Source organism: Theobroma cacao, chromosome 10 (genome assembly GCF_000208745.1).
Source record: "Theobroma cacao cultivar B97-61/B2 chromosome 10, Criollo_cocoa_genome_V2, whole genome shotgun sequence".
NCBI classification, from domain to species: Eukaryota; Viridiplantae; Streptophyta; class Magnoliopsida; order Malvales; family Malvaceae; genus Theobroma; species Theobroma cacao.
In genome coordinates, this window is record NC_030859.1 from 9,032,642 (window position 1) to 9,043,523 (window position 10,882).

Below are 10,882 nucleotides of genomic sequence, written 5' to 3' on the forward strand. Positions count from 1 at the left end.
ATATTATTATTTTTATCTCTATTTCCACTTTTTAAATTTTTTTTAATCTTGTGGTATGATGCCAGCCACGTTAGGAGCCAATTAATAAGTTTTGCTTGATTCACGCTTTGGTTTGACTTTGGATTATTGCTTTTATTGTTAAATTCAGTTGAAGTTATCCCACTCCCACGTCAAAAGCCTGTACGTGGTACAGAAGATGGCAACTTCTTTCTTAATATAAAAATAATACATTGTCAATTATAATATTTATTTAAAATAAAATATTAAAATATTTTTTATATTATTCTATGAATAAAATATTATGTCTATTTTAGGCTTAAGTCTTCAAAGGTGTTGGCTCCATTGGACCTCGGTCTAGCTCATGGACAACTCTTTTATCAGCATCTTTGGTTAGCAAAAGAATTGGTGGCAAATTATATTGTTAATTAAATTGAATTTTTTATATATTATTTAACAAATTTAAATTGATCTTACAAATTAAAGTTGTCGACTTTTTTTCTTTGGATGTTTTTTTTGTGGTCATGACCTGATTTCATATATTGCAATTTAGGTTGGGTTAGCACATTGCTATTTATTTACTTATTGTACCCACCAATCATCACTTACAAACCCTTAAAAGCAACAAGCTTGTCACAAGTATAAAGCCACGAAACTTAATGAAATTCAATGAGTAAATTCCATCAAGAGTCTCAAAATTTTATCATAATTTAATTTAAATCTATTAGATTTGAAAATAAACATCTTGTCCCAAAATCACAAACGACCTTCGCAGAGTTGGTTCAATTACTAAACTACCATGAACTAAAACATAAAAGCTCGTTTCTTGCAATAGAGTCTTTGAGGTCAGCCTAATTTGGTGTGTTAATCTCACACTCTTTCTTCTTCATATATAACCAAACCCTCGGTGCATCTTCCAATGAACAAGGATTGTTTTTAGTTTCTGGCTTTCTTAAATCAGTTTAAGCAACGTCAGTCAAGACGTATTGTAGGAAAGTTATCACCTTTGTTACATTAGCAACTGTAATGGTTTGGTGGTTGGTAGTTCATCGGAAGGGAAAAGCCTGAGAAAAGTAGAAAAGCTTTGAAGATGTCATTTTGCATTAGAAATCAAACAACCGTTTCATTTGCATTGGTAAGTGAAATTCTAATAAAATGTAATTTGGATTTTTTTAAACCCTACTTGCAAGATTTTTTTTTTCTGACTTTGCAAAGAGAACCATTTCATTGCAAAAGAATTTACATGCTTTTATAACAAGAAAATTTTGTTGAAACAGCAGTTGATGGCGAGTTTAAAGTTATATGACTTGGTGGTCCACTTTTAACTCGAATCGAAAAGTTATCGAAAATGTTGATCTTGATAAGTACTCCTTCAAGTTAACAAACGTTGCAACTACTATAGATGATTCCAATACTAGCATGGAAATGACAATAGCAATTCAAGGGCGGTATCCAAACTCGAAAGAATTCTTAGAGTTGAAAAATGATGTTGAAGTACTTCACTTGTTCCAAACGTGTGAAGGTTCAAAGAAAATCCAGCTACAATTCCTCTTGAAACAATGTTCAAGTCTTCCTCAAAAGGCAGTTATTCTTCAACACAAGCTTATGAAATTGGTTTTGTTAATGATACTATTAATAAGTTAGACTCTTTGCAAGATGGTGGGAATGGTAGTGTGAGAGGAAATGAAAAAATGGACTATAGCAAGTCAAATGTAGATGTATGTGTTGGTAGTTCATACATTGTTAGAGTTGATTATGACAATCTAATGGCTAAAAGTTTATATTGCAATCGATTTGAAATGGGCTGTGCTGAGAACGAACAATATGATTTTACTAGTGATGATGTTAACTAGATGGTTGAGAGTTACGATCAATTTTTTTTTTTTTATAATTGAGGGAAAGAGATTCAAACCCTGCTCTTTACAGAGGGGATTATACACCAATTAATCAACCAAATACTTGGATGTAAAGTTATGATGAACATAGTGAATTAGCTAGTATTGACAATCTTGAGGGTGAGGATATAATGGTGCTTGATCATAATGATGAATGTCATCTTGAAAGTGATATTGAAAGGAATTATGGAAGTTCTAGTATAGATAGGGAAGGGTATGACTATTAATATGACTTCGATCAGAATACTTGATGAACTTGATGAGTTTGGAAAAGTAAGATTTGAGGACTTGGTGTTTAACAATGTGGATCACTTTGGGAAAGTCCTTTTCACTATGTAAATAAAAAAAGGGTAGAGATAATTAGGGTTAAAAATGATAAGATTAGGCTTGCAACATATATAAGGGAAATGGTTGCAATTAAAAATCCATGCATCTGTTATTATTGATGGAAAAACATTTAAGATTAAGATATATGACGGTGAGCTCACTTGCATACAAGTCAACAATAACTATGTTGTTGCATCTAGTACTTGGTAGCAAAAACTTGGCTCTAAGTTGCATGTTGAGTTAGATAAGTCAGTCATATTACATTATGCAACGAAAATTTAAAACTTCTCCCTTAAGCAAAATAAAACTTTGGATTTATCATGGATTAGTCTTAATTAGAGGATAAAGGCAACCATGTCCTAAATCCTTAGAGTCGAAATTACAAGGTTTCGACATAGTTTAATCCTCTTGCACCAAGCTGGGTTGTAACAAACCATAAGCTATCTAAGTGTATGACCTCTAATGGTGATCCACATGAATGACAACTATGAATAGCTCTAATGGAGAGTAGGGTTGCTTTTACTTGTAAAGCTTAATGCTAGCTAGGGAAATGGCAATAAGTACTTTTTTTAACCAAAAGAAACCAAAACACAATCAAGAACTCCAAAGTTCATTAGTCAGTGGCAAAATGGATTAGGTGCGATCCACAAGGTTTCTTCTCCTTAGCCAATCCACAGGATTTCAAACAACCATTATTTAAACCTTAATTAATAGACAATAGTACATGAGTCTTAGTCAACAAAAGAAGAAAAGAAATGCCTAATAGTTTGAGAATGATGATCGACGACTCATATGGCTCAAAGATAGCTAGGCCTATTCTCAAGGACAGGAACTCGTTCTAATTTTCCTCACAAGCCTCTTAGGGTTTTATGGATGATTTCTAGTAGTTTAGTAGTTCTGGTCATACCCATCAAAGTATAGCATAAGCCTCATATTTATAGGCAATTAATTAGTTCTAAAGCCTACAGGACTATGCTTAACCATTTTGCTAATTGTATAATTGCCTTAAGACTAATTAAACTTTCAATTAAGTCTTTGAAGTTCTTTACTTTTTTTTTTTTGATAAGCTAGTTCTTGACTTCTTTTAATTAAGTTCAACTTAATTTAACCACTATTTAGAGTCTTAATGGACATTTTTAATGTGTGTGTCCTAGTAGGTTGTTAACATGTTGGCATATAATCTAAGGTGAGCTAGGATTAAATGAACCAAACCCTTTGGATTCATCATCAATTCCTAAACTAATTAGTTCACATTTATAAGTCAAAATTGACATCTAGTAATGCTTCATGACTACCTTAATGTTAAAAAGAGTCATACTTGTTTGGCTCAACTTTTTGTACATAGTTTTGTAGTGTAATTAATATCCCAGCAAGAGTTAGAGTATGGTGCAATGTTTACTATAATTTTGTCTTTACATTTTAGAACATGATCCTAGTAATTGAACTCATCTTGAGACTGTGAACAAACCATTTGTCAACATCTTGAATTGCATAGACTTAGGGCTTTGATGAGTCATTACTTATCACGTTACAATGGGATATTCTCTTTATTTTCACTTAAGGTGATGAATTGTCTATGGTCAAATTATACTTTTAGTACTTGTACTTTATAAAATATGTAAAAATAGTCCATGTACAATAATTTATGTAAATTGAGTCTCTGTACTTTACAAATTTGTTAATATAAGTCCAAATACTAACATGATTCAAATTCTAATGTTAAATGTGTTGATATAACATTTTGCTGGGATTCGATCTCATGCTCAAATATGAAAATAATCAATAAATTAAAAATATAACACAGCGAAAAAATAAACTAGCATTTAATCAGAGAAACAGTTGAATCCTACAGGATCAATGTTTGTGTTTTTCATGTAACTTTCAAATTAATTATGAACACTCATAAGTTTAAGAGTTACATATCTTTCTCTAGATATCGTAATCAAGAGCCAATTAAATCAAAATCTTTGCTTCTTCACCTTTAGGATTTGCCAAATCTTTAGCCATCCAAGTGTTTGGCCTTTAACAGTAATTCACACAGTGACCGAATAAAAACTTCTCAAAGGTAAGATTTTACTTGTGCTAGCAAGTTTTGTTTCTAAAAAAAAAGACCAAAATTCTTGCCGAATTTTATTTTTGTTAGACAAAGAAAACTATTTTTCTTTTCTTATTTTATGAAATAGCTGAGAAGTGGTTGGAGGCTTAGAGTTTTAGTTTGCTAACATAACATATTTATATAGCCAAACTAATTTGTAACCTTAAATACAACAGTTGTATTTTAATTTAATTAAGTCTTTGTGAACGTAATTAATTTTTCACTTTATTTTGATCTTTTTCAATTAAGTCCAAATTAATTAATTATCCTTATTTAATCCCAATCATGTCACTTAATGTGTGTGACCCATTAGGCTTCTAACATGTTGGCAATAAATATAAATCTTAATCAAATATCAATTTGATAATTGATTTATATTTACAGATCATGAGTGACATCTAGCAATACATCATGACCACCAAAATGTTAGAGAGTGAATTAAAGAATTTGATAAACCCTTTCAGTGATAAGCCTCTCAATGCAATATGGTTCTTTTATCAAATATCCTGGATATGTCATTAAGCATGTCTCAGTGTCGACTTATGACATTCCATTTTAGTTCTCATAATTCATGACTAACCTTATGAATTTAAGAAACTAACTTTTCTCAAATTCATCGTGCTTTGGTCAAAGACTTTATACAAGTTAATCAAGAATTGAGAACAAATGAGATACATCCCTTTGTATCACTTGGGGTGATGAATCCTCTATTGACCACTCATTGACCTTTGCATGCTTCATGGCATACCTAAAAACACCCTATTTAGGCATCTGGTCACCTTCAAACCCATAAGGGTGAAATCAAAGTATGTCATTCCCCATATAAAATGATCTGGTGTCTCAAGTCTAAGGACTAGTTGCACGACTATCACATGAGAATAGATTCCATAAAAATTTGAGTGAAATACCAAATGGAGTTCTCATAGCAGGTCATGTTCAGTGAACTTGTTCTTTAACAAGCACCTACATATTATCCTCAAATATCCGATATACTTCAATCTATGATATCGATTGCTTACTTCCCAAGTAAGGAGGCTTAACATGTATTACTCTTTGAGCATTGTCAATGCCCTATCTTGGCAATACAATAACCAAGAACAATTTTAGGAACGTGGCTTTAATGCATAGGGATCTCATAATTGTAACAACTTTACAATTCTCTAGCTAAGCTTTTATGTTGCATGGGCTTCATCCAATTAGTACTTAATAAATCCTTATTATTACACTAATATGAAAGAAAACCTCTATCACATATAATTATGCAATTAAATATGCATTAAATGACAATATATATTTTTTGACCAATCCAATTGGCTTAAGGGCATATACCAACACATTTGACATGTTGACATGATATTGACCATATTGACGTGACATTGACTATGTGTTGACATGACAATATTCCTTAATTTGTTCTTTTTAAAACATAATAAGAACCACTAACAAAAGTAAATAATACAAAATAAAAAGAAAGTTTTCATTACTTCAATAGTAGATAAAATCATTAAAATGAAGCTTCTTCTTCTTAAAAAATTAGTTAATCATATGATCAAACTCACTCTGAATTGGCTAATCTAAAATCTATAACTAACGAAAAACGTAGACCTCATTTTTATTCCTAATAATTTACTCCATCATGAAATCTCAAAAGCCAAGTGATCTAAAAAAAAAAAAAATTCACCAACATGTGCGAGATATTGTTTCCCTCAGACATTTACAAACAAAATCACTTGACATTGAAGTTTAAAAAGCTAAAATTTTTACAGTCAATGCTAAACAATCTAGTCAAAATTGTTTCTCTCCTTGTATTGCTTACCTTTTTTTTAATTTTTTTGAATATTTATCTCTTTTTATTACTTTGTTGATGTGGCCAAACTCCCCACATCAATTAGATGAAATTTTCAATCTAAAAAGCTTTAAGAGAAATCACCAGAGTAGTAAGACGTCGTATCTTTTTTTGACCTAGACATATTGCCTTCTCTTTCCCTCTCCTCTCAAAGCATCCACAAATAAAGCTTTCAATTCCTTCTCACTTCTTAAACAGCTCTTCCTCAACCACCGCAATTGTTGTAACAAAATCCAAGTCTAGAATTCCTTTTAGACCTCTCGAAGGACATTTATAAGAACTTGTTATCAATCCAATGAGTGTCACGTCTGCATGGTCAATGTCATGTTAACTTGATCAAACACCACATTAGTACACTTAACGGTGAAATTTTAAAAATGTTAATATTTAGACTGACATTAAAAAATTTGAAAGATGTAGGGATTCATTTTATACAAATTATTATACAAGGACTAAATACATATTTTTTATAGAGTATGAGGATTAATAACATAATTTGACCATCCACTATTGGTCCTTGACTTCCCTTCATATGTTTCGTGCTAAACCCTATATCTATCCTTTTTTAACATCCTTGGCTAGCACCACTTTAGGCAACATCAAAGTATAACACTTTACATATAAGTTAATCACATGATCTCAAGTCTAAGATCACTAGCCCAATTGTGACATGAGAATTTATTTCATAGACACTTGATATAATCTCAAGTCTAAGATGATTATTGATCCGATTATATTGGTCTCAAGATCTGCACAAAAAGAGGTTGGAATAGTTTTTTTATCCTTCAAAAAACTAATATTATGTTTAAATTTAATTTTCTAAATTTGAGATCAATCTTTTGTAGGGTGTGTGTTGACCTTGAAAAGTTTCTTTTCTTTTCCTTTTTTTTTTTTGAAAATCCCTTTTTAATATTTTTAGCATTATTGAATTTGAATCTTTTTCTTGTTCATGTCTATGGATATTTTTGGTGGGAATTTGTAATTGTTTAAAAATATTCTCCTTTTCTTCTAGAAGAAATTAGTATTTCTTCTATAATCTGAATTGTCACGACCTGGTACTCCTTTCGAGCCTGTAACAATCGTCGCGCTGTCTCAATAGACATTCATTACTCAAAATGTTAACCGAAACCTCGCAAGGCTCTTGCATCAATTTTACGTCTCTCTTGTGAGCAATAGTTACTAAATATCATGTTTTAAGAGAATATAAACTATTTTTAAATAAAAAACAAACAAAAGTAATTTCTGCCACATAAGGGAATTTTGGTCATTTTTACTCGAAAATTTTGAAACTTGGTGAAAATACAACATGCGATCGAAAAATATACATTTCTTATCAAAAAAATAATTTTAGTAATCTAAATCATCCATTTAACATAAGATTTTGGCTAATCAAACTAAATAAAAATATTAAATAAAATATTTCATTTTCTTCTAAAACAATATTTATAGAACTTTGCGTAAATAATTTTTGCAGCGTAAAAGCAAAATAAATTCATACATACAGTGGCACACACAGCCAGGTATACAAAATATTCTACAATGACATGTGGACCCCAAAATAACCGAAAACATACAAGATTGTAGAATTTCAATTTCTAAGGATGCAAATCCAAAAGCAACCCTTGACAAAATCGACTGTCTACAGACTATCCTGAGCCTGAAATAGGTAAAAAAGAAGGGGTGAGTTTTTATAAACCCAGTGAGTAAGCAAATTTCATCTATAATATCTAAAATCGAGTAAATGGAGATAATTTAAAACATCTCAGTATAATATGATTCATAACATCAAATCTCATTTCAACCCATATAAATCAATTACATTTCATCAAAAATAATCAATAAGGCTTATGATTCTCTTAAAAATTTAGCTTGTGCCAAAACTCATACTCGGTGACATCTTGGCCAAAGCATCCAACCGAGTCCGCCAAGGCTGTTAAAATAACATATGCACATAAAACAAGTTTTTTACATTTAAAACATAGCCGTTCCTTGGCGTTGGCTAAGTTTCACCTTGACGTGGTGGTTCAGCGTGAAGTGAACTCTAACGTTACCTTAGGAGATACCCTCTACGCCTCTCGTACCAAGATAAAATATAACCGGATTTACCGTGCCCCTCTAATAGGCTGGTACACGGAAACCTGCCCACTACAGTAAGCTAATCAAATAACCCACCAATTCAATAAAATTTTCGACAGCATGACATGGCTAATATAATATTACCAACCTATCAAGGCAAAGCAAAACAGTTCATATATTCCACACAAACACAAATCTAGCCATACTTGCCATCACATTGTCATAAGCCATCAATTCAAACCATATGTCAAAACATTTATATAACACAAGTATATAGTTTCCACTTACTGAATTTCCAAAACCAGTATTCAATTTCAAAACAAGTTATAAATCACATTTCGTTTAATCAACATTTCAATTATAAAACATAATAGTTTGTAATTTAAATTCATTTTTCTTTAAAACATAAAAACGAGAATCAACTACTTTAGATAATTAAGATAAAAGTCTGATTACTCACAATAACGGGAGTATGGAGTACTCTTATTCTTGATCCTTGGGTACGATATCCTTACCCTTACCAGAGGACTCACCACTTATACATAATACACGACATGTAATCCAATATATTTATACCAAACTGTTATAAAACTATTTCAGGCTCTTTATGAATGCATGGAATTGAATGAGAAATGTTCGGATAGTCACTTAAAGACGGTGTTCTACGTAGGTTCAATTGTGATCGGAATGAATTTGTATTCGACCTAATTCGAACTATACACCATTGATTTAACCAAAACATTTGATTCAACTTAAAATATTTTCATTACACTCCCAATAATCTAATATACCAAAGCATTACAATGAACTTGATTTTTGACTAACTTCACTATTTTCCAAAATTCATTTCTATTCCGAACTAACATACTAATGAATGTCTACACAGTCTCATAAATCTATATATATAATTAGGAATCAAACCCAAATCCATTTACTATGATTTTCTCAGTTTCCATGAAGCCATTTTCTAAAGGAACTATACTTTTCAATAATCGGTTTTGATATCCAACATCATAATTCATCAATTCCTAACTAAATAACATGAATTACAACCAAATCCATCATTAACATGCCATATAGAAAATTCGGCCAAATGAGGGTGGTTGAGGAACATGTGATTTTCTTGCTTATTTTTCCTTCTAAACATCACAAAATGACTAAAAACACTAGGATATTATGAAATCTAGCACAATTCATCACCAAAACTTCTTTTTCTAGGTTTGGCCAGCAAAGGTTGCCTCTTGAAAACTTGAATTTCAGCCATGGAGAATGAAAAAGAATGCATGGGAATGGTAGATCACAAGCTAAAATTAAAAAATCTTACCTTTACTTGCTTGATTCCTTGAAATCCAACAATTTCTCTTGAATTTTTCCTTCCTAGGGTTTGTTTTTCTCTTTTTCTCTTTGTTCCCTTGCTTGGCTGGCCATAAGAGTGAAATGGGAGAAGCTTAAGTCGGTTTATAAAGGAAAATCAATAAAATATTAAAGCTTGACACATGTCACCACTTGATTGGTCCATGATTAAAAACTTAACCATTAAGCAATTTCTCACCACCACATGTAATCCCATAATTATCCAAAGTATAAAGTGATAATAGGTGAAATTGATGGGCTTGACAAGTGTCATGGTGGTGTAAAATTTCAATTACGTCCTCATGGACATGTGAAATGACCATTTTGCCCTTATACTCGAAAAATGTCGGAATTGAAATTTTTTCACTCCACAATTTCAAACTATGCTCCAAATAGTCAAACTTGGTCAAAAATCTCGTCCAACATTCCAATTTTACCTTCGGTAGGCAAAATGACCATTTTCCCCTACGTTATAAAAATTCTCGACTAAACTCCAAATCAATCCTCAAACTCCAAATCACCATATTAAAACATTTTAAGGTTTAATAACTCTCAAATGAATCTTAAAATCTATATTTGGAGTAGTTCGAGGCTTTAATCAACTTAATTGTACCACTAGGTAGAATACCAACTTTTAACGATTTTTCGAGGCATCTGTGTACTTGGATGCAAACATGCTATCAAGTACATGAATGACATGGCAAGTATATTATAGAGTTGGGCTTGACATGAATTGTTTTTTTATTTTATATATCATTTAGACTCTATACATTACGCGAGGAAAATTAAGTGATAGAATTCTTTGGACAAAAGGTATATTGCTAGTTTGACGACAACGATATGGTATTGGAAGTTTCAACTTTTGCAAAGTAAATTTCTGGGAAAGGTAAGATGGATGAAGAGAAAAAAAAAAGAGTTAAGACCATGGAGATGGTGAAGGGAATTTCAGATCTTAGATAAGATGAAAGAATTGATAGATTTTGTCAAGGAGGTGAATATTCCCATAAAGACAAACAAGTGTGTGGACCACTTGGCTAAAACAGGCATCTCAAGGTAGGGGCTAGTGGTCGCATTGATCTACAGAGGCAAGGAAGGTGAAACTGAAAGCTTGATGGTTGACAATGATGAGGGGAGTTGTTTTCTTCTTTTGATTGACGTTTCCCTTAGTGGTTGATTTGTTGGAACATTTTGTTGTGTTATGGCTATCCAATATGTGTTGTTTTTGCTTCTGGCTTGGTTATTATGAAGCTTGACTTCTGGTTGGTGGTTTCGGTTTGTGTGTTAGGAATTTTA